The sequence below is a fragment of the Pan paniscus genome, chromosome 13 (genome assembly GCF_029289425.2).
Source record: "Pan paniscus chromosome 13, NHGRI_mPanPan1-v2.0_pri, whole genome shotgun sequence".
NCBI classification, from domain to species: domain Eukaryota; kingdom Metazoa; phylum Chordata; class Mammalia; order Primates; family Hominidae; genus Pan; species Pan paniscus.
The window spans coordinates 46,765,390-46,791,538 of record NC_073262.2 but is presented as its reverse complement, the minus strand read 5'-3'; the positions used below and the strand labels follow the sequence as shown (position 1 = coordinate 46,791,538).

At 39.2% G+C, this 26,149-nt stretch overlaps 1 long non-coding RNA gene across 3 annotated transcripts in view; it reads left to right on the top strand.

Annotated features, from left to right (window-relative positions):
• The window catches only part of LOC134728695 (uncharacterized), a 75,418-nt gene extending 51,973 nt beyond the window's left edge, over positions 1-23,445 (top strand). For 2 of the 3 annotated variants that reach the window (XR_010109378.1, XR_010109379.1), the window contains 2 exons: positions 19,599-19,662; positions 21,788-23,445. This is a non-coding gene — a long non-coding RNA (uncharacterized LOC134728695). Of the gene's footprint in view, positions 1-1,728; positions 1,823-19,598; positions 19,663-21,787 lie in introns of all 3 variants that reach the window. The other variant, XR_010109377.1, reaches the window with a different exon arrangement.
• Positions 23,446-26,149: the final 2,704 nt, after the last annotated feature.

Below are 26,149 nucleotides of genomic sequence, written 5' to 3'. Positions count from 1 at the left end.
TTGAAGGGGAGGGTCCTGCATTCTGCACCCCTCTCTTCCATATGCCCTGGTGTCCGTGGACAAGCTTCATGCCAGGCATGAAGCCTGCCTCAAGAGTCTAGCTAGTTAAGGGTTTTGTTTCAAGGCTTTTTTTCAAGGCAGGAGGATCATTTGAGGTGATCCAGTTTGAGACCAGCCTGGGCAACCTACCAAGTCCCTGCCTCTACAAAAAATTTAAAAAAATAGTGAGGTGTTGTGGTGCACACCTGTAGTCCCAGCTACTCAGGAGGCTGAGGCAGGAGGATCACTTGAACACAGGAGGTCAAGGCTACAGCGAGCTATGATCAGGCATCCCTGCCTCTGGTGACAGAGTGAGATCCCCACCCCTACCAAAAACAAACAACAAACAACAACAACAACAACAACAAAAGCAACAGAAAAGAAGAAGAATCAATACTTGTTGTGCATGGAAAAAGAGTAAAAATGATGCAGCAAAAGTGATGGAAACACTCAACAGAATATCAGCTCAAGGTTCTTGCCATTGAAATACTTGTTTTTTTATGGGTACGTTTTTGAGGGATGACACCTAAATTCACATTTTGTATCATACATGTTACTCTATAGGTAAATAATTATCTACCGAATGAGTTAATGAATGAATAAATGATTGAAGGAGTTGACAAGTTGGAGGACAGATTGGTTTGGTAGCATGACTCAGTGGAAATGGGAAGCAGAAACGTTGGGACTGTCTTCACAGACATCATCTTCTTCATTATCATCATCACCACTGTTTCCTAGTCCTCTGCCATTTCCCAAGGGCTCACCTTTGGCATCACTGAGTTGATAGAAAGGGCATGGCTAGAGATCTGGTGGGCCCCTTTCGTCACCCCCTGAGCCTCACCTCCCTCAATGATAAAAGAAGATTATGTGTTCACAGTGGTTTTCACGAGACTTGGCCCATAAAGTTCTCAATAAATACTAAACTTAAGACACCATTTTATCATTCTGGCAATCTGCTTTTTTCTGCACTTCAGAACCCTTCCCCAGTAAGCTTTTTTGGGTTAAGTTTGTACATGACCTTGAGGAAGGTAGGAAAATATCTTCTCTGGAACCCTTGGTCAAAGCTAGTAACTGGGTAGAAAAATTATCTTCCATCTCAATCTATTAGGGAAAAATTCGAAACATCATTTGAAACATGAGAAGTCTTTTGCCTGTAAAGCTCTAGAATTCTAATAAGATGTTAAATCTATTTTAAAGGACAACATTAAACATTTAAGACAAAACTCATCCTTTATAATGAAGAATGAGCAGGGGAATTCAGTCAATTCAACTTGATTCAATTTACTCTGTATTTCATGAACTTCTACTGGGAGGAGGGTGGTTCAAGGGAAGTTAAAAAAAAAAAAAAAAGAAGAAGACCTTGTTTCCTAGGAGCTTCTGTGAAGAACTGGTGAGAGGGAGGGACTTCTGAGATGCGTTGGATTTAATTCCAGCAGCTGCTGCAGTGGATGGCCGGGTCACTCACCAGAAGATCATGGTTTAGGGATGTAGCTCAATCGCCTCATTTTCTAAACCCCCAGGTCTCTGGGTAAACCACTAGAGTCCCCACACAGATTCCACGCAGCAACAGTACCCACCCCTGAGATTCTGAGTAGATAGAGAAAATATGGGAAGCAAGGTATGTGTGAGGCTCACTAAGACAGAATTCATTCTCCTTTAATCATGTATTGAACACCTTCTGTTTTCCAGGCACGGGTCTAGGGTTGATATCAGGACATACAGCAGTGGACAAAACAAATCATTGTTTTCATGGAGTTTAGAATTTACTGGGGAAGACACATAAGTAAGTAAAATACATGCCATTTTCAATATCTAAAAATGCCAAAGAGCAAAACAGGGAGTGTAGGAGGGACAGGAGGTGTTTGCAGGTGTCATGCAATTCTAGAAGGGCAGACAGGGAAGTGTGGTAGGCTGGGTAATGGTCCCCAAAGATGGCTGTGTCTTAATCCCTGGACCTTTGGGTGTGTCACTTCATGCGGCCAAAAGGACTCTGGAGATTTTGAGATGGGGGAATTATCCTGGATTATCAAGGTAGGAACTAAAAGCCATCAGCAGGGTCCTTTTGTATGAGTGAGGAAAGAGGGTTAATGGGGGCAAAGGCAGTGATGTGATGTTGGAAGCAGAGACTGGAGAGAGGTGGCTGCAGGCAAAAAACGCCAGCAGCCTGCAGACGCTGGAACAGCCTCCAGAAACAGCAGCCCAGCCAACACCTTGACTTTATTCCTTTAAAACCCTTTCAACTTCTAACTTCGTGGTTTTAAGCAACAAGAGCGAATAAATTTGTGGTTTTAAGCCACAACATTTGTGAGAATTTCTTACAATAGGAACAGAAAACTCACAGGAGGGCTCACTGAGAAGGTGCAATTTGAGTAACTATCTGATGAAGCAAAAACGTGAGCTGGATAGAGGCAAAGAGCCTGAGCAAAACCATGCCTGGCGGGTGGAGGAACAGTCCAGGAGCCAGTGTGAGGAAAAGAAGTGAGCTTGGGTCTCATAGCATTGCTTCTTTATTTGCATACGTTTAAGGGGTGCAGGTGCAGTTTTATTACATGGATCCACTGTGTTGTGGTGAAGTCTGGGCTTTCAGTGCAACTATCACCTGGACAGTGTACATTGTACCCACTCAGTAATTACTCATCTCCCTCACCTTTCCAGCCTCCAGTGTTTACTATTCCATACTCTAAGTCCATGTGTACACATTATTTAGCTCCCACTTATTTTTTTTTAATTTTTAATTTTTGTTTTTGAGATGGAGTTTCTCTCCTGCTGCCCAGGCTGGAGTGCGATGGCGTGATCTCGGCTCACTGCAATCTCCATCTCTGAGGTGCAAGTGATTCTCCTGTCTCAGCCTCCCAAGTATCTCGGATTACAGGCATGCACCACCATGCCTGGCTAATTTTTTTGTGTGTTTAGTAGAGACGGGGCTTCACCATGTTGGCCAGACTGGTCGCAAACTCCTGACCTCAGGTGATCCACCCGCCTTGGCATCCCAAAGTGCTGGGATTACAGGTGTGCGTCTCACTTATAAGTGAGACATGTGATATTTGTTTTTCTGTTTCCAAGTTATTTCACTTAAGATAACGGCCTCCAGTTCCACTTGTGTTGCTGCAAAAAACATGATTTCATTTTTTTATGGCTGAATAGTATTCCATGCTGTCTATGTATCACATTTTCTTTATCCAATCATCCATTGATGGACACTTAGATTGACTGCACATCTTTGTTATTGTTAATAGAGCTGCAATAAACACATTAGTACAAGTGTCTTTTTGATATAATGATTTCTTTTCTTTTGGGTAGATACCCAGTAATGGGACTGCTGGATCAAATGGTAGTTCTATTTTTAGTTCTTTGAGAAATCCTCATACTGTTTTCCAAAGAGGCTGTACTCATTTACATTCCCACCAACAATCTGTAAGTGTTCCTTTTTCTCCGCATCCTTGACAACATCTCTGATTTTTTGTCTTTTTAATAATAGTCATTTTGACTGGTGTAAGATGATACCTCATTGTGGCTTTAATTTGCATTTCTTTGATGATTAGTGATGCTGAGCACTTTTTCATGTGCTTGTTGGCTGCTTGTATATCTTCTTTTGAAAAACATCTATTCATGTCCTTTGCCCACTTTTTAATGGGGTTATTTTATTTTCTATAGAGTTGTTTGAGTTCCTTATAAATTCTGGATATCAGTCCCCTGTTGGATGATGCATAGTTTGCAAATATTTTCTCCCATTCTGCTGGTTGTCTGTTCACTCTGTTATTATTATTATTTTTTGCTTGCAGAAGCTTTTCAGTTTAATTAAGTCCCATTCGTCTATTTTTATTTTTGTTGCTTGTGCTTTTGAGGTACAGGTCTATTGGGAATGTAACTGACATCCAATACACTGAACATATGTCAAGTGTACAATTTGATTTGTTTTGACCTATGCATGCACCAGTGAAACCTTCATTGCAATCAAGAGAATGAAAACATCCAATACCCATCCCCTCCACAAGTTCCCCTGTGATTCTTGGTAATCCCGTCCATCTCTCCATGCATCCCTCTCTCTAGGCAACCACTAATCTTTTTTCTGTCACTATTGATTAGTTTGCATTTTCGACACTTTTACGTAACAGGAATATCATGATATGCACTCTCTTTGCATCTGGCTTCTTTAACTCAGAATAATTACTTTGAGATTCATCTAAGTTGTTGCATGTATCGTTATTCATTCCTGTTTATTGCCAAGTGATATTTCACCATATGAGTACATCTCAGTTTCTTTATCCAGTCACCTGTTCATAGGCATTTCAGTTGTTTCTAAGTTTTGGTTATTACAAATAAAACATCCATGGCAATATGTTCATAAAGACATATTCTTCTTTTCTTGGTAAGAACCTATGGATGGAATAGCTGGATCATATAGTACGTGTATGGTTAACTAAGAAACTGACAAACTTTTTTTCTGAAGAGGTTGTAGCATTTTATAAAAGTGTTAAGAGAGTTGCTCCACATCTTGCAATTTTTTTTATCCTATTATTGTTACCCACAACTTTTTCATTTTCCCAAAATGAAATCCTATAAGTATTCAATAATAACTCTACATTTCTCTCTCTTCCTGGCTCGTGGCAACTACACTTTTACTTTGTGTTTCCAAGAATTTGACTGTTCTAAGGACTTCATATAGGTAGAATCATACAGGATTTATCTTTTTGCCACGGGCTTATTTCACTTAGCTTAATGTCTTCAAGATTCATCCAGGCTGTCATAAGTGTCAGGATTTCCTTCTTTTCTAAAATGTTAATGATATTCTATTGTATGTCTACACCACATTTTGTTTGTCCATTCTTCTGTCTATAGATACTTGGGTTATTATAATATTTTGTTTATTGTAGATAATGCTACTGTGAACACTGGTGCCCACGTATCTGTTTGAGGCCCTATTTTAAATTCTTTTGGGTATATACCAAGAAATGAAATTGCTGGATCACATGGTAATTCTATGTTTCACTTTTTGAGGAGCCGCCAAACTGCTTTCCATAGTGGCTGCACCATTTACATTTTTCACCAGCAATACACAAGAATTCCCATTTCTCCGCATCCTCACCGACACTTGTTATTTTCAGTTTTGTTTTTTTTTTAAATCATCATGGGCATCCTAATGGATGCAAAGTGATATCTCATTATGATTATGATTTGCATTTCTTTAATGGCCAGTGAGGATGAGCATCTGTTCATGTGTTTATTGGCCATTTGTACATCTACTTTGGAGAAATGTTTATTAAAGTCATTACTCATTTATGAATTGTTTGTTTTGTGTTTTCATTAAAGTTAAGGAGTTCTTTGTATATTGTGAATATTAATCCCTTATCAGATATATGATCTGCAAATATTTTCTTCCATGTGTGGGTTGCTTTTTCATTTTGTAGATAGTGTCCTTTTATGCATAAAAGTTTTAAATTTTGATAAGATCCAATTTATCTATTTATTGGTTTTGTTGCCTGTGCTTTTGGTGATGTATCTATGAAATCATTGCCAAATCCAATGTCATGTAGACTTCCCCTGTTTTAGCTCTTACATTTAGGTCTTTGATCTAATTTTAGTTAAATTTCATATGTGGTACAAGGTAAGTATCCACCTTCATTTTTTTCCATGTGGATATTCAGTTTTCTCAACACCATTTGGTGAAAAGACTGTCCTTTCCCCCATTGAATGGTCTTGTTAGAAAATTATTTGAATATATGCAAATAATTCAAAATATTGAATACATGCAAGGGTTTATTTCTGAGATCTTTATTCTATTCTACTTGTCTGTCTTTATGCCACATTATTTTGATTACTGTTGTTTTGCAGTCAGTTTTGAAATCAAGAAGTGTGAGACTCCCAACTTTGTTCTTCTTTTTCAAGGTTATTTTAGTTATTTGGGGTCCCTTGAGATTTCATATACATTTTAGGGTGGGTTTTTCTGTTTCTGTAAGGAAATGTCACTGGAATTTTGATAGAGATTACGTTGAATCTGTAGATCACTTTGGCTAGTATTGACACATGTTTTCATTTATTTCTGTCTTTAATTTCTTTGTAGATTTTTTGTAGTATTCAGTATTTTATTCTTTTTGATGCTATTACAAATGGAAATGTTTTCTTAATTTTCTTTTCAGATTATTCAATGTTAGTATATAGAAATACAACTAATTTTAGTGTTGATTTTGTATCTTATAACTTTGCTGAATTTATTATTTCTGATAGCTTATTTTTGGTGGAATATATAGGTTTTTCTCCACATAAGATAATGCCATCTAAGAACAGAGATAACTTATTTCTTCCTTTCCAATTTGAAGGACTTTCATTGCTTTTCCTTCTCCAATTGCTCTAGTTTTATCAAGAAATATTGTGTTAAATAGAAGTGACAAAAGTAGAGGTCTTTGTTTTATTTCTGATTTTTTTAGGAAAAGCTTTCAGTCTTTCACCACTGAGTATGATTTTAGCGGTTTTTTTTTTTCTTTTTTTAAATGGAGTCTGCCTCTGTCACCCAGGCTGGAGTGCAGTTGCACAATCTCGGCTCACTGCAATCTCCACCTCCCAGGTTCAAGTGATTCTCCTGCCTCAGCCTCCTGAGTAACTGGGACTACAGGTGCGTGCCACCACGCCTGGATAATTTTTTGTATTTTTAGTAGAGACAGGGTTTTGCCATGTTAGCCAGGATGGTCTCGATCTCCTGACCTCATGATCCGCCCGCCTTGGCCTTCCAAAGTGCTGGGATTAGAGGCGTGAAGCTGTGGATTTTTAATATATGGCTTTATTATGTTGTGTAAGTTAACTTGTATTACTATTTTGTTAAGTGTTTTTTTTTAATCGTGCAAGGGTGTTGAATATTATCAAATGCTTTTTCTGCATCAATTGAGATGACCATGTGTTTCTTCCCCTTCATTCTGTTCATGTGTTGTATCACATTGACTGATTTTCATATGTTGAACTGTCTTTGCATTCCAAGAATAAATCTCACTTGGCAATGGCATGAAGTCCTTTTAATATGTTCCATATCGTTTTTAATTTTAGCCATTATAATAGATGTATAGTGGTATTGCATTATAGTTTTCATTTGTGTTTTCCTAATGATATCTCAGGTGAATATGTTTTCATGTGCTTATTAACCAGCCATATATCTTCTTTGGGGAATTGTCTGTTAAAATTTTTTTCCATTAAAAATATTGAGTTGTTTGTTTCTTTATTGGTGAGTATTGAGAGTTCTTTCTAGATTCTGGACCATACGCTTTGAAAATATTTGCCCCAGTCTTTGGCTTGCCTTTTTGTTTTCATAACTGCATTTTAAAGAGCAAAAATTTCCAATTTTGATGACATATATTAATCAGTTTGTTATTTTATGGAATATACTTTTGATATATCTGAGCAACATTTGCCTAGCTTAAAATTTTGAAAAAAATATTTTATGTTTTCTCTTGAATGTTTTATAATTTTAGGTTTTAAATTTAGGTTTATAACTCATTAAAATTTTTTGTGTGTATAGTGAATGGTATGGATAAATGTTTCTTTTTGCATATGAATGCCTAGTTGTTCCAACATCATTTGTTGAAAAGACTGTCCTTTTCTCTACTAAATTTCCTTGTCAAAAATAAGTTGCTCACATATATGTGGATCTATTTCTGGATTTTATTGTTTTCCATTGATCTACTGGTGTATCTATGATATTGTGATATAATACAAATATATGCTTAGTTTCTGCCACCCAGTTCCTGGCACAGAGCTCCCCAAATCCTGGTAGATAGGGGTGCTAAAACAACCTTTCATTTTCACATTTGACCTTTGACTCCAGTTCTCACACAGAACTCAGAAACTTTGTGATTTCCTGAGTGATAGGAGCATCTGATACACTGCTCCCAAGTCCCTTGGGATTTCCTCGGTAATAGGAGCATCTTTTGTTGTAATGAGGCCACTCTCGGTATTACCCATACCCTGGGTTCTTGTAATCTCCCAGGAAATCAAGAGAGATCACCAGATATAGCTGTAAAGAGAAAATTTATTTAGCTTGTGCACAAGGGAGCCAGCACAACAAAAGAAGGGTGGGCTGCTCCCTGAAGGTAGTATGTGGGTTAGCATTATAGGGTTTTTCTACAGGGAAAGGTTTCATTAGGGCATGTGTAAGGTTTTTTTTTTTTTTAGTGCTTGCTCAGTGGCTCAATGTGCTTCTTTATACATTGCATGTATCCCTAGCATTATCTATCTCCACACCTGGGTGTGATTTTTAGCATTAAAATGAGGAAAGAGTAACTATAAGTTGAAGTTTAAGTGTAATGGCACATGTGAGGCCCCAGGGAAGTCCATAGCCCTCTAAAGCAGGAACTTGTGGCTAGCAGCTTCTTGGATCTGTTGTTGCTGATTGATTGGAAGTTAGGTAAGCTACAGCTTGAGTAAGGAGCTTTGGTTCTTTTGCTTTAAACCACATCAAAACAGGAAACCAGCCAGCCTGCCTGTATCATTGGTGGGCTCAGGATAAAGTCTAGCTGCCAGGGAAATCAACCATGTGATCAGAGGGTTAAAACTTTCAGCCCTACCCCCTGACCTCCAGGCAAGGGAGAGGGGCTGAAGTTTGAGTTGATTACCAATGGGCAATGATTTAATCAATCAATCAATCATGCCTGTGTCACAAAGTCTCCATAAAAACCCAAAAGGACAGTTCGGAGAGCTTCCCAGCAGCTGCTGTGGGGTGGCATGCCTAGAAATGGCATGGAAGTTCTGCATCCCTTCCTCCATACCTCACCTTATGTACCTCTTCCGACTGGCTGCTCATCTGTGTCCTCTGTGATATCCTTTATAATAAATAGGAAGATGTAAGTGAAGTGTTTTTGAGTTCTGTGAGCCACTCCAACAAATTAGGTGAACCCCAGGAGGGGTGTGCAGGAATCCCAATTGATAGCAAGTTGTCCAGAAGTACAGTCACAACTGGAGCTTGCAATTGGCATCTGAAATGAGGGGTAGTCTTGTGGGACTGAACCCTCAATCTGTGGGATCCAATACTATCTACAGGTAGGTAGCATCCAAATTATATTGAATGTGAGGACACCCAGCTTGTGTCCACTGAAGACCTCCTTTGTGTGTAGGAAAAAATCCCCACATCTGGCATCAATAGATGTGAGTATGAGTGGTGTATGAGAGTAGGAAAAGCAGTTTATTTTTCTTTTCTTTTTTCTTTGTAAATTAAAAAACTGAAAGATTAGGGGAGGTTCCAAGATGGCCGAATAGGAACAGCTCCAGTCTACAGCTCCCAGCGTGAGCGACGCAGAAGATGGGTGATTTCTGCATTTCCAACTGAGGTACTGGGTTCATCTCACTGGGGCTTGTCAGACAGTGGGTGCAGGACAGTGGGTACAGTGCACCGAGCATGAGCTGAAGCAGGGCGAGGCGTCACTTCACCCAGGAAGCGCAAGAGTTCAGGGAATTCCCTTTCATAGCCAACTGAAGCTGTGACAGATGGCACCTGGAAAATCTGGTCACTCCCACCCTAATACTGCACTTTTCCAATGGTCTTAGCAAACGGCACACCAGGAGATTATATCCTGTGCCTGGCTCGGAGGGTCCTATGCCCACAGACCCTCGCTCATTGCTAGCACAGCAGTCTGAGATCGAACTGCAAGGTGGCAGTGAGGCTGGGGGAGGGGCATCCACCATTGCTGAGGCTTGAGTAGGTAAACAAAGCGGCCAGGAAGCTCGAATTGGGTGGAGCCCACCATAGCTCAAGGAGGCCTGCCTGCCTCTATAGACTCCACTTCTGGGGGCAGGGCATAGCCAAACAAAAGGCAGCAGAAACCTCTGCAGACTTAAATGTCCCTATCTGACAGCTTTGAAGAGAGTAGTGGTTCTCCCAGCACAGAGTTTGAGATCTGAGAATGGACAGACTGCCTCTTCAAGTGGGTCCCTGACCCCCGAGTAGCCTATCTTGGAGGCACCCCCCAGTAGGAGCAGACTGACCCCTCACACGGCCAGGTACCCCTCTGAGACGAAACCTCCAGAGGAATGATCAGACAGCAACATTTGCTGTTCAGCAATATTCACTGTTCTGCAGCCTCTGCTGCTGATACCTAGGCAAACAGGGTCTGGAGTGGACCTCCAGCAAACTCCAACAGACCTGCAGCAGAGGGTCCTGACTGTTAAAAGGAAAACTAACAAACAGAAAGGACATCCATCCCAAAACCCCATCTGTATGTCATCATCATTAAAAGACCAAAGGTAGATAAAACCACAAAGATGGGGATCAAACAGAACAGAAATACTGAATATTCTAAAAATCAGAGCACCTCTCCTCCTCCAAAGGAACACAGCTCCTCACCAGCAATGGAACAAAGCTGGATGGAGAATGACTTTGACGAGTTGAGAGAAGAAGACTTCAGATGATCAAATTTCTCCAAGCTAAAGGAGTAAGTTCGAGCCCATTGCAAAGAAGTTAAAAACCTTGAAAAAAGATTAGACAAGTGGCTAACTAAAATAACCAATGCAGAGAAGTCCTTAAAGGACCTGATGGAGCTGAAAACCATGGCATGAGAACTACGTGACGAATGCACAAGCCTCAATAGCTGATTTGATCAATTGGAAGAAAGGGTATCAGTGACTGAAGATCAAATGAATGAAATGAAGTGAGAAGATAAGTTTAGAGAAAAAAGAATAAAAAGAAATGAACAAAGCCTCCAAGAAATATGGGACTATGTGAAAAGACCACATCTACATCTGATTGGTGTACCTGAAAGTGACGGGGAGATTGGAACCAAGTTGGAAAACACTCTGCAGGATATTATCCAGGAGAGCTTCCCCAATGTAGCAAGGCAGGCCAACATTCAAATTCAGGAAATACAGAGAACACCACAAAGATACTCCTTGAGAAGGGCAACTCTAAGACACATAATTGTCAGATTCACCAAAGTTGAAATGAAGGAAAAAATGTTAAGAGCAGCCAGAGAGAAAGGTCAGGTTACCCACAAAGGGAAGCCATCAGACTAACAGCTGATTTCTCGGCAGAAACTCTACAAGCCGGAGGAGAGTGGGGGCCAATATTCAACATTCTCAAAGAAAAGAATTTTCAACCCAGAATTTCATATCCAGTCAAAGTAAGCTTCATAAGTGAAGGAGAAATAAAATACTTTACAGACAAATGAATGCTGAGAGACTTTGTCACCACCACCAGACTTTGCCCTACAATTGCTCCTGAAGGAAGCCCTAAACATGGAAAGGAACAACAGGTACCAGCCACTGCAAAAACATGCCAAATTATGAAGACCATCGACGCTAGGAAGAAATTGAATCAACTAACGAGCAAAATAACCAGCTAACATCATAATGACAGGATCAAATTCACACATAACTATATTAACCTTAAATGTAAATGGGCTAAATGCTCCAATTAAAAGACACAGATTGGCAAATTGGATAGAGTCAAGACCCATCAGTGTGCTGTATTCAGGAGCCCCATCTCACGTGCAGAGACACACATAGGCTCAAAATAAAGGGATGGAGGAAGATCTACCAAGCAAATGGAAAAAAAAAAAAGGCAGGGGTTGCAATCTTAGTCTCTCATAAAACAGATTTTAAACCAACAAAGATCAAAAGAGACAAGGCCATTACATAATGGTAAAGGGATCAATTCAACAAGAAGAGCTAACTATCCTAAATATATATGCACCCAATACAGGAGCACCCAGATTCATAAAGCAAGTTCTTAGAGACCTACAAAGAGACTTAGGCTCCCACACAATAATAATGGGAAACTTTAACACCCCACTGTCAACATTAGACAAATCAACGAGACAGAAAGTTAACAAGGATTTCCACGAATGGAACTCAGCTCTGCACCAAGCAGACCTAATACACATCTACAGAACTCTCCACCCCAAATCAACAGAATATACATTCTTCTCAGCACCACAACACACCTATTCCAAAATTGTCCACATAGTTGGAAGTAAAGCACTCCTCAGAAAATGTGAAAGAACAGAAATTATAACAAACTGTCTCTCAGACCACAGTGCAATCAAACTAGAACTCAGGATTAAGAAACTCACTCAAAACTGCTCAACTGCATCGAAACTGAACAACCGGCTCCTGAATGACTACTGGGTACATAATGAAATGAAGGCAGCAATAAAGATGTTCTTTGACATCAATGAGAACAAAGACACAACATACCAGAATCTCTGGGATACATTCAAAGCAGTGTGTAGAGGGAAATTTATAGCACTAAATGCCCACAAGAGAAAACAGGAAAGATCTAAAATTGACACCCTAACATCACAATTAAAAGAACTAGAGAAGCAACAGCAAACACATTCAAAAGCTAGCAGAAGGCAAGAAATAACTAAGATCAGAGCAGAATTGAAGGAGATAGAGACACAAAAACCCTTCAAAAATCAATGAATCCAGGAGCTTGTTTTTTGAGAAGATCAACAAAACTGATAGACTGTCAGCAAGACTAATAAAGAAGAAAAGAGAGAAGAATCAAATAGACGTGATAAAAAATGATAAAGGGGATATCACCACCGATCCCACAGAAATACAAACTACCATCAGAGAATACTATAAACATCTCTACGCAAATAAACTAGAAAATCTAGAAGAAATGGATAAATTCCTGGACACATACACCCTCCCAAGACTAAACCAGGAAGAAGTTGAATCCCTGAATAGACCAATAACAGGCTCTGAAATTGAGGCAATAATTAATAGCTTACCAACCAAAAAAAGTCCAGGACCAGATGGATTCACAGCCAAATTCTACCAGAGGTACAAGGAGGAGCTGGTACCATTCCTTCTGAAACTATTCCAATCAATAGAAAAAGAAGGAATCCTCCCTAACTCATTTTATGAGGCCAGCATCATCCTGATACCAAAGCCTGGCAGAGACACAACAAAAAAGAAGAATTTTAGACCAATATCCCTGATGAACATTGACGCAAAAATCCTCAGTAAAATACTGGCAAACCGAATCCAGCAGCACATCAAAAAGCTTATCCACCATGATCAAGTGGGCTTCATCCCTGGGGTGCAAGGCTGGTTCAACATACACAAATCAATAAATGTAATCCAGCATATAAACAGAACCAAAGACAAAAACCACATGATTATCTCAATAGATGCAGAAAAGGCCTTCAACAAAATGCAACAGACTTCATGCTAAAAACTCTCAATAAATTAGGCATTGATGGGACGTATCTCCGAATAAGAAGAGCTATTTATGACAAACCCACAGCCAATATCATACTGAATGGGCAAAAACTGGAAGCATTCCCTTTGAAAACTGGCACAAGACAGGGATGCCCTGTCTCACCATTCCTATTCAACATAGTGTTGGAAGTTCTGGCCAGGGCAATCAGGCAGGAGAAAGAAATAAAGGGTATTCAAGTAAGAAAAAAGGAAGCGAAATTGTCCCTGTTTGCAGATGACATGATTGTATATCTAGAAAACCCCATCATCTCATCCCAAAATCTCCTTAAACTGATAAGCAACTTCAGCAAAGTCTCAAGATACAAAATCAATGTGCAAAAATCACAAGCATTCTTATTCACCAATGCCAGACAAACACAGAGCCAAAACATGAGTGAACTCCCATTCACAATTGCTTCAAAGAGAATAAAATACCTAGGAATCCAACTTACAAGGGATGTGAAGGACCTCTTCAAGGAGAACTACAAACCACTGCTTCACGAAATAAAAGAGGACACAAACAAATGGAAGAACATTCCATGCTCATGGAGAGGAATAATCAATATTGTGAAAATGGCCATACTGCCCAAGGTAATTTATAGATTCAATGCCATCCCCATCAAGCCACCAATGACTTTGTTCACAGAATTGGAAAAAACTACTTTAAAGTTCATATGGAACCAAAAAAGAGCCTGCATTGCCAAATCAATCCTAAACCAAAAGAACAAAGCTGGAGGCATCACGCTACCTGACTTCGAACTATACTACAAGGCTACAGTAACCAAAACAGCATGGTACTGGTACCAAAACAGAGATATAGACCAATGGAACAGAACAGAGCCCTCAGAAATAATACCACACATCTACAACTATCTGATCTTTGACAAACCTGACAAAAACAAGAAATGAGGAAAGGATTCCCCACTTAACAAATGGTGCTGGGAAAACTGGCTAGCCATATGTAGAAAGCTCAAACTGGATCTCTTCCTTACAGCTTATAGAAAGATTAATTCAAGATGGATTAAAGACTTAAATGTTAGACCTAAAACCATAAAAACCCTAGAAGAAAACCTAGACATTACCATTCAGGACATAGGCATGGGCAAGGACTTCATGTCTAAAACACCAAAAGCAATGGCAACAAAACCCAAAACTGACAAATGGGATCTAATTAAACTAAAGAGCTTCTGCACAGCAAAAGAAACTACCGTCAGAGTGAACAGGAAACCTACAGAATGGTAGAAAATTTTTGCAATCTACTCATCTGACAAAGGGCTAATATCCAGAATCTACAATGAACTCTGTCTTGCTTTGCTAAAAAAAAAAATTTTTTTTTTAACAATTAGCTGGGTGTGGTGGCATGTGCCCATATTTCTAGCTACTTAGGGTGCTGAGGCCAGAGGATCACTTGAGCCCAGGAGCTCAAGGCTGCTGTGAGCTGTAATTGTGCCATTGCACTCCAGCCTGACAGAGCGAGACCATATATCTGGGGGAAAAAAAGCCAAATAGTATTCCATTGTATACATACACAACATTTTTAAAAATGCACTCATCGATTGATAATTGATTAAATAACTTGGCTGTTGTAAATCATGCTACAATGAACATGGGAGCAAGAGCACAGAGATCTTTTTGATATACTGATTTCAAGGCTTTAAGATACATACATAGAGGTGGAATTGCTGGATCATATGTATGGAGGAAGTTCCATACAGTTTTCCATAATGGGTATTCAATTGTTCCTCAGTTTGAAAAGTTGGCTCTCTATGTATACAGGTTTCCTATACCACAAATACTGTACTTCCAATCCACGATGGGTTGGGAAAAATACACTATAAGTGGACTCATATAGTTCAAACCCATGTTTTTCGAGGGTCAACTGTACACAGCAGACAGTGTACAAGGGTACACTTTTCTCCATCTCCTCCCCAACCTTGTTATCTTTCATTTTTTTGATAATAGCCATTCTGACAGGTGTGATATCTCATTGTGGTTCTAGTTTGTGTTTTCCTAATAATTAGCGATATTGAGCATTTTTCATATATCTTTTGCTTATTTGTATGTCTTCCTTTGAGAAATGTGTATTCAAGTACTTTGCCCATTTTTAAATTGGGTTACTTATTTTCCTATTAAGTTGCTTGAGTTCCTTATATGCTTTTGATCTTAGAGTTTGGTATTTCTCTGTCTTTATAGTACCCATATGCCAATAGCATGCCATTTTAATTACAATTACTGTAGCTCAGTAATAAATCTTGATATTGATAGTGTCTTTTCTACAATGTATTTCTTCTTCTTCAAAGTCTTCTTGGCTGGTGGTTCATGCCTGTAATCCCAGCACTTTGGGAGGCTGGGATGGGAGGATCGCTTGAGCTCAGGAGTTCAAGACTAGCCTGGGCAACATAGTGGGGCCTTGTCTTTACAAAAAATAAACAAAAACTAGCTGGGCATGGTAGCACGTGCCTGTGGCCCAGCTCCTTGGGAGGCTGAGGCTAGAGGATAGCTTGAGTCTAGGAGTCTGAGGTTGCAATGAGCCGAGATAGTGCCACTGCATTCCAGCCTGGGCAATAATGGGAGAGCCTGTCTCAGGGGGAAAACAAAAATCAAAAAACAAAAAATCAAACAAACAAACAAAAACCCAACAACAACAATAACAACAAAACCCCAACAGTTTTCTTGCCTATTCGAGGTATGTTGCAATTCCAAATGAATTTTAGAATCAGTTTGTTCATTTATACAAAACAGGCCTGCTGGGATTATGATTTGAATTGCATTGAATTTACAGAACAAATTGGAGAGAATTGATATCTTAGCCACATTGAGTCTTCCAACCCATGACTATGGTGTGCCTGTCTATACTTTTGGTCTTCTTTAATATCTTCCAGAAATATTTTGTAGTATTCAGTATCCGTGCCTTTACTTCTTCTGCCATATTTATCCCTGAATATATTATATTTTATACTGTATTTCATCTAAGTTGTTAAAATTATAGACATTGTATTTTATAATATCCCCTTATTATCCTTATATTATCTGCAGAATCTGTAGTGTTTACATTTCTTTCATTCCTGATATTAGCAACTGGTGTCATTCTTTTTTTTTCCTTATCAGAAGATAGAGATAGGTTTGTCAACTTCATTGATCTTAAGCAGCTTTTGGTTTTATTGATTTTTTTCCCCATGGTTTCCTGTTTCTTTATTTAATTGATTTCCTCTGATATTTAGTATTTTATTTTTTTGGCTTAGTTTGTGTATTTTCTTTTTCTTTTTTGTTAGTTTCAAAAGTGAACACTGAAGTCATTAATCTGAGACCTTTCATCATTTCTAATGTAGACATTTAGTAATATGAATTTGCTTTAGTGACATCCCACAATTTTATGTTGTATTTTTATTTATGTTTATGTCAAAATACTTTCTAATTTCCTTTTGATTTCTTTTTTAACTTATGAGTTACTGAGAAATTTGCTGTTAAGTTTGCAAATATTTGGTGGATTATCCAGATATGTTGCTGTAATTGATGTCAAATTTAATTCCACTGTGGTCAGAAAGCATATTTTATATGACTTGAATCCTTTTAAGTTTACTGAAAATTCTTTATGACAAGGGTGTTGCTTCTTCACAAGATTCTCCACGTGTACTTTCTTTATGAACAGGGTAGTGCTTCTTGACAAGTTTCTCCACGTGTGCTTGTAAAGAATGTGTATTCGGATCTGGTTGGGCGGCATATCCTCTGAAGTCAATTAGATCAAGTTGCTTTATAATGTTATTCAAGTGTACTCTATATTTGTTCATCCTCTATTTTTCTATTAATCTCTGAAAGAAAGGTGTTACAACTTTCAACTATAATTATGGATGTTTCTATTTCTTTTTATAATTCTATGTGGTTTTACTTTATGTATTTTCAAGTTGTATTTTTAGGTACATAACTATTTAGATTTACTATATACTTTGATTGGCTATTTAATCACTATGAAATTATCTTCAACTATACTTTGCCATGGAATCCACTCTGTATAATACTAAAAGAGCTACCCAAGTTTTGATTTTGGTTTTGCTTTTACCTTTAACCTATTTGTGTCTTTATATTTAAAGTGTGTTTTTTGTAATCAGATATTCAGCTTTGTAATCCAGTCTGACAGTTTCTGCTTTTAATTTGGGTTATTTGAACAATTTACATTTAGTGTCATTAGTGATATGGTTAAATTTGTCTCTCAACTTGCTGTTTGGTTTTTATTTATCCTATCTTTTCATTTCTTCATGTTTCTTCTTTTTTGCCCACTTTAAAAATTATTTGAGTATTATTTCTGATTTTATTTTATTTGCTGGTTTATTAACTATAACTCTTCATTTTATTATTGGATTGATTGTTTTATGGTTTATTTTATACATTTTTAACTGAACAGAGCATACCTTCACATACCTACCTTTGTATTACATGTAATGGTAGGATAAATAAAAATAATTGTACCATATAATAATAGTACATAATGAAGTGTGATATAATAGCATAATAGTTCTTTAATAATGTGGTATGATAACAGTAAATCCAGTATATGAATAATAATATACATCTTTAACTTATAACTTTTGACTTAAATATGATGGAACAAATTATAGTAATATATTTCCATTTCTCTCATCTCTGCCTTTGTGATATTACTCATACTGTCCTTATACATATGTTATAAACCCCAAATGCATTGTTATTATGTTAATTTATGTTTATGTCAATTAACTTTAAAGAGATTTAAATAAGAACAACATTTTATGTTTTTACCCATGTAGTTACCATTTCTCTCATACACCATTTTTGTTTAGATTTACATCTCCATCTCCATCTCCATCTGGTATCATTCTCCTTTTGCCTGAAGAAATTCCTTCAACATTTCTTGTAATGTGATAAATTATTTGAATTAGTCTTAATTTTCACTTCATTTTTAATATTTTTGCTGGGTGTAGAATTGTAGGTCAACAGAGTTTTTTCAGGACTTTAAACATGTTGTTTCACTTTGTTTTTGCTTATACTGCTCCCAGTGAAAAATCAGCTGTTATCCTTAAATTTGCTCCTTTCTTCATAATGTGGTTTTTTTCTCCTCTGTCTGCTTTAAGATCTTCGTTTAATACTGGATTTGAACAATTTGATTATGGTGAGCCTTGGTGTATTTTTTTCATGTTTCTTATGCTTGGAGTTTATTGAACTTCTTAGATTTGTATATTTATATTTTTAAATAAATTTGGAAATTTTAAAACCATTATTATTTCAAATATTTTTTCTCTGCCCCCTACCCCCATTAGGGACTCCATTCAAACGCATGCTAGTTTACTTGAAGTAGTCTCACATTTTGCAAGTGCTCCTTTTAATGTTTGTTCTCTCCGTGTTTCATTTTGGATAGTTTCTATTGCTATGTCTTAAGGTTCAGTAATTTTTTTTCTACTCTATCTAATCCACTAATCCCATTTAATGTATTTCTCAACTCACACATTTTAGTTTTCATCTCTAAAGTTTGATTTGGTTATTTTTTGTATTCTCCATATTACTACTTACCACTTTAAATAATAATGGCTATATAAATGTCCTTGCCTGAAAGTTCTTTTTGTGCTACCTCTGGTGCAGTTTTCTTGATCCATTATTGTCTTCATTACGGATGATGTTTTCCTGCTTCTTCGTATGCCTGGAAATCTTTGTTTAGATGACAGACATTGTACATTTTATCTTACCATGTGCCTGCTATGATTATTTTTAAAAATATTATTGAACTTTATTCTGGGAAGCAATTACTTAGAAACAGTTTGCCTGTTTCAGGACTTAATTCTACAACTTGTTAGGTGGGTCAGGGGCTATGCTCCATCTGTTGCTTATTATTTCTTACTACTAAGGCAAGCCTTTCTCAAGTAGACCACCCAATGAGCCGTAAATTATGAGTTTTCCACTCACTGGAGCCAGCAGGAATAGATACTATTACCAGATGCATGTGAGCCCTAGATTCTCTTCTATTGTACTTTCAGATGTTCCCCCACACCCTGGTGTAGTTTCTATACACGAAGTGCTGAGTATTACTCTGATGAGTGAATAGTGAAGAGGAGCCTCTGCAGATCTCTAAGCTTCTGCCTATGGATGCTCCACTCTTTTGTATACTGCAAACCAACTGCTTTCATCTCCCTGGACTCTCAGCTCTATCTTGTCAACTTAGGGAGACCAGCAAGGTGTGCCTGGGTTTCCTCTCTCTGTCCTCGCCTGGAGATTCTTTCAAGCCGCCAGTTGGGGATTCATAGGGCTCACCTAGTTTGTTTCTATCTCTGAGAGATGACTGTCCTTCATTGTCTGATACTCAGTGTTTTGAAAAGCAATGTTTACTATATTTTGTTTGTTTCTTGTTGCAGGTGGAAAGTGGGAAGATAAATCAGATCCCTGCTACTCCTTAAGCAGAAGTGAAATTCATTCATGGTATCCCTAATAACATTCTTAGTTAACATGAATGTGTTATGTGTTTTCTGTGTATGAATAAGTGAGCTTAGAGATTCATATTAGCAAGTCATTGATCTCCATGGTAACTCTGCGGGGCAGGCATTAGCTGGCTCTAACACCCACCTTCTGTACGATGCTAGGCACATTATTTTACCTCTGGGTTTTTTAATCTACAAAATGGTGATTATGATAAGTAACAATTTCCACAAATTGTTGAGAAAATTAAATGAGATAAAAATAGAGCACTTCGCTCATCACTTGATGTATAGAAAACACTCAATATGAGGAAGTCAAGCATAGTGAGGTTAAGTGACTTGCTAAAAGTCTCACAGTTGTTGAATGTCAGAGCTTGGGTGGGAATAAGCATCATGGAACCCAGGAAATCTGTAGTGTCTCTCCAGGGAATAATGGATGTGGTTTCCCCGTGGAAGGGAGGTCACTTAACTGGCCACATTGGCAACCTAGGAAAATGAAGGCATGGTCTTAGCTGTAGTGGGGACATTGGGAGGGAGTTGATGGAATAAGCTGGAGAAACACCTCCCAGCATGTATCCTCCGGAACACTAGTGCCTAGTGAGCCAGATAAAGGGTTCTGAGGCCGCAGACTTTAATAAATTGTGTGATGTTTCACAATGAGGCTTTATAGCGCCCATGGCAGAGCAAAGATTCTAACAAATCTGTACTAGGAAAACTTCTTAACTTCATTTAATCTTAACATCCTGTAGAATTGGCCATTCTTAAAGTCCTAGATTTAAAATAAAGTCTATTTAGAAGCTAAAGTTGATGGTTTAATGATGGCTTGGCTATGGAGTGACAAGGTCTGATAATTGTACGTGTGTGCGTGTATATATGTATATATTATATAAAAGAAATACTATATATATTAGAAATACTATACATATATAGCTCCTGCTACTATACATAAGAAACATATATGCTAGTATATATATTATTACTAATATATGTTAGTATATATATTTATTTAATCCACAAAATTGTGATTAGGATAAATATGTATACTAGTATATATTGGTATATATATTTCTTATATCTAGTATATATGTTTTATATATATATTAGAAATACTATATATATATGTAATATGTAATATATATATATATAGCTCCTGAATTGTACCTGGTGCACACTAGTTGCTCTATAAATTAAGGAATTATTTTATACATAGATGGAAAGTGCACTAGCTTAAGACCTTCGATGTCATATAGAATTGAATTCAAATCTTGTCACTTATGATTTATGTGACCTCAGTGTTTCACCTAATCTCACTTTGCCTCAGTTTCCTCAAATGCAAAAGAGGTATAATAAAATCCCCCTCACAGAATATATAATTTATGAATTTACTAAGCAATTCTGCAGTAAAAATCAGCCCTGCACTATATTGTTTTGCAGAGAACTTGGCTCCTGTAAATTCCTTTCCTCTTTCTCTTCCTGTGCTCTGAGGTAGGTCTGGACAGACTTCTTTGTGCTTCAGAAGCTCATCATCAACACAGCAGATTGCACTGGAACTTCCTCAGTGCATGCAGATGTGGAAGCCACCTCCTGGTTCATCTAGTACATGCTCAACCATGGCCTGAGTGGCTCAGATGTATTTGGGCCTCATTGCATTTAGCAAGTTAATTGCTCATTAAGAGGAAGGGACATTCACAGAGCTGGACCAACATCCTGATAAAATACCCAGTGACTTTCAGTGTTTGATTTATGAGCACAGGCTCGGCTCCTTGCAGGCTTGTGTCAGGACGGGCTGGAGCGATAAGCACATATTTATCTTCAGGCCTTGATGAATGACAGGGGAACGCGGTACTGTAAAGGCAACAAAGCCACCCCGTGGGCAGAGGACAGTCGCTGGGTGCATTGGGAAAGCTGGAGCAGACTCCTTGTGGGAAGACAATGAACGGAATTAGAAGTTAGGGTTTTAATTATCATACAAATTAGAAGAGGATTAATCAGCTCATATTTTATGACATGACATGGTGTGGAGGACTGCCGGTTAAGTTTTATGGCAAATCTTTGATTAATTGAGACACAGCATGAAGGTATAAAATCCACACTACAGCTGCATGTTAATCTCTCCCTTTCCTTCCAAGGTTAGAAGCCAGTGGAAGAGAGACGGCTGCTGAAGACACATAGCCGCACGTGCGAACATGGCCTCACAGCTTGCCTCTCCATAAGAGGTTTATTTGTCTTCTCATATTTGTTCACTGTGGACAAGAACCTTCTGGCCCCTGCTCCTCTTTTGCATTTGGAATCCTTTGACTTCTGCTTTCTTGAGGAGTGAGGCTCCTGGGCAAGTTGTCACCCAACTCTGGGCAGTCATCCCAGGACCTGAGAGTCACTGCAAATCCTTGCTCAGAACCCCATGCCCATGTGTTCATCCTTGCGTACTTTCCCAGGCCCCAGACCAAATTAAAACTTGGCAGTTGAATCACGGTTTTCACAAAATCAGCCCAACAAACTATGGCTCCAAGTCCAGCAGGGCTGGGCCACTCAAGGCAGAGTAAAGTTTCAGAGACAGAAATGGAAAGCTGACCAGGGCTGCCCAGGAGCCGTGACGAAGGAGACTTGTCACTCTGTCGCTGCAAACACAGAAGTGTGTAGAGTGTGTAGGCCACTGTTCCAGGTAGGAGTCTCATGGAGAACTTGAGAAGGAGGACTGTGTGTGTTGGGCCAAGGTAAGTCTCAGACGGAAGGCATGTGCTAACAGGGCAGCTAACAGATCTGCAGAACGTAATGTGCCTGACCCTGAGCTGCTGATCTACCTCACACTCCAATTCAATTCAGTCCTTTCAGTTGCTTAAGGAAATCTGCAGTTATCTGATTTCTCAACGAGTCCTGTAGGTTCTACTATAAAAATATACGGAAGAACCACCTACTTCTCACCACTGCTATTTAGACCATGCTGCTCCACCCACTTCTACCTTCACCTGGGCTCTGGGTTACTGCGGTAACTTCCTCCTCGGCCCACATCTTCCATCCCTGTCCACTTAGGTCTATTCTCAACACACCTGCCAGAATGAGGTGTTGAAATGTAAATCAAATCATGTCCCCACTCTGCTCAGCCCTCTGATGACTGTGACTCACTTCAAATACAAGTCAGTCTGTGTGGTGCCCTGCAAGGCAATGAGATCTGGCCCTGGTGACCTCTTGGGCCTCACTTCCCACTGCTGTCCTTTTTCCACTCCACATAGCGTCACAGCATTGGCACTTGCTGGCTCCCCTGCCTGGAATTCTCCTCCTTCTGGTAGCCATGTGGCCCAGCTCCCTTGCTCTGTTTCAGCCTTCCCCCAAGGAAGAGTGAGGCTGCTCTACCTTCAGACCCAAAACGCAACATGAACTCTCCTCTGGGTCAGGAATGCCTTGTTTAGCCACCCTATGTACAACGGGAGCTCTCTCTTCAACAGACTCAACAGTAGCCCATGGCATACAGATGTTCTGGTGAATGTTCAATATCTGGTTTGTGGCTAGGGGATGGGCACACCAATTTTTGGTGCTTATTGATTTCCACAATGTAAATGCTTTCACTGTGGCCAATTTTAAGCTACCAAAGTGATGACACAACTGCCTTGCAAAATTCCTGAAAGTAAAGTAATTGGCTTTTGCAAGCCAGTGTGAGCTGGCTCTGGCACACGCTATAGTCCTTGTCTGTTCTGTTTTTCCCCTTGGTTTCAATTCTGACATACTATATACGTCATTTATATATCATGTATATTAGATGTCTTCCCATTACAATATAATTTTCACAGGAGCAGTGATCTTTTGACACTTTGTTCATTGCTGGTACAGTGTCCACTACAGGGCCTATCACAAGTAGGTGCTCAATACAATTTTGCTGAATGAGAGTATTAATGAAAGATGAGCGTCTACTCCTTATCAGATATTGACAAGTTTGGGGATACAGAGAATAAGACAATGTTCTTGATCTTGACTTCTATCCAGTGGTGAAGACAAGCCTTTGCAATACAATGAAATAGCAACTAAATAGTGGTTATTCCTGGTAGGTGTTAGAACATAGAAAAATCATTGAAACAAAATTTAAGTATCAGAGTTGATTAATTCTTATGTGAATGGGGATGTAATTGTGTAACTATTAATAGTATTTGACCAAGGCTCCCTGGAATGTCTTCTAATACCCTTTGTCTTCATTAAATTTTAGATATATACATAGAACATTATAGTGCTTTCCTGACCCGCTGAGTGCCTCTAACTCTTCATTATGCATGATAGCTACAATGAAGCATATAGCTTAGTCTAGCTTCTACCAACCACAATGTCCACTTTACCAACCAGTCAACCCTGGAGCTAGAAGTCATTAAAACACCTTATATTAGCCTTAATGCTTGAGAATGAAGTAAAGTGAGAGTGAGTTAATTGTACCTGCCAATGGGGCACCTTTGGCCTCTGTTCAGTCTCATATCATGGGTGGCAGGGATGGTAAAGAAGGCCACAACAGAGCATGCCTTTATTTATTTATTACGTTTTATTTTTTATTTGTTTGTAGAGATGGGGTTTCACTACATTGCCCTCAAGTGATTCCCCAACCTTTGCTTCCCAAAGTGCTAGGGTTACAGGTGTGAGCCACCGTGCCCCGCCACAGCATGCCTTTTAAAACAGTGATTGGGCCAGGTGCGGTGGCTCACACCTGTAATCCCTGCACTTTGGGAGGCCAAGGCGGGTGGATCACCTGAGGTCAGGAGTTCAAGACCAACCTGGCCAACATGATGAAACCCCGTCTCTACTAAAACTACAAAAAATTAGCTGGATGTGGAGGCGGGTGCCTTTAATCCCAGCTACTTGGGAGGCTGGGGCAGCCTCCCAAGTTCAAGAATTGCTTGAACCTGGGAGGCAGAGGTTGCAGTGAGCTGAGATCGCTCCACTGCACTCCAGCCTGGGTGACAGAGCAAGACTCTGTCTCAAAAGCAAACAAACAAACAAAAGCAAAAACCACAGTGATTGTATTTACTGGTAAACATGGTCCCAAAGGAACATAACCCCATTAGACTAGTGTTTACTTCATTTTGAAGAGTAAGGAGAGGATGAGGAGAAGAGTCATGGCTTTCCTTCCCTCTGCATGTTGCTAGTGACTTAATGTGCAATTTATCCCAATGACAGATGCATTTTAAAACATGGTAGCATGAAGAAAATGAACATGTACTGGCAATGCTAGGTTACTCTGCTGGATTCCCCACACACATTTATAGACCAATGGTTTTGTTGATGGAATTCCTGAAATCCTTAAAATGTGCTCATAGCCTATGTGGTAACTTGGACCAGAATACAGCAATTCCTTGGGTGAGTTTCCCGAGTTTCTTTCACATTCTGCATGTGCTGAGCATCTTCTATTTCCAAGAGGCTCACCTAAATGGACTAAACAGACAGACTCCCCTTGTTGGACTTCTGGTTGGGTTGGGCCAGTGTGGAGCCCCCGCAGGTCAGACAGAGGCAGAGGGTGCAGTCAGGACTACTACAGGTGCCTCTCATTTAATGAGAAGCGCAGCTCTCACTGCCTGATGCTTCTCTGGCTTGCAAAGTTTTGCAGGTGTTTCCTAAAGACAATGATGAGGTGTCCTTCTTCAGAGAAGGATTGTGTTCGCTGCTTTCAAATCTTGTGGGCACCACAGTGGGGACCACTTCAGACCAAAGGTGCAGCTGTGGCTCCTCAGCAACCTCAGGCCACACTTTTCCAGGTGAAAATGTGTGAGGCCAGAACTTCTCAGGACTTCTTCTTTCACGTTCTTTTACTTCTTCTGCTCTGCTCCTCCCAAGACAGTTTCTCAACACTTCCCCGGGGTTCGGGGAGCAGGCTGTTGGGGGGAGATTTGTTTTGCAGTCACCATGAGATAAAGCTTGTAAACTTAAAATGTCATCTCTAGGATTTTCCACTTTGGGATGGGGGTGTCCTGAGGGTGAACTGAGCCTGAGTGTTTGGTATTGGCAAATTCCCATGGGACTTGGGAACTCCAGTGGTTGGCTTACTTCCTTGGTGAAAGGCTCTAATTTAAAAAAATGATCTGGGAGTTTCCACATCTTCAAATTTTAAAGTCTTTTCATGTGATTTTTCTTCCCCATATTGATCTGGTGTTTTGATTTTTTTTTCTTTAGCAAGAAAGTTGTTTCAAATGACCTAGCCTCATTAATAGAAGCTGGAGGCACATGAGATTTTTCTAGTTGAAAAATATCACTCTAATTATTTCAGAAGAGATTTGACAGCAACTTTTTGGATGGGAGGAATTGAGAAGGCAGTGGAATCTAGGGGTAATTTTTGCAAAGAGTTATGCAGGTTAGCTTTACACCCTCCTCCTTTCTCTAGTCAGATGATCTACAGGAAGGAGATCCCACTTTAGGGGGTGTTTCAAAGTCAGGGGGCACAGAGCACCCAGGCAGAATAGCTTAGTCTTTGCAATAAAAATTTCTTTAGAAGATCCAGGGATGTTGGAGTTAAAAGTATTAGG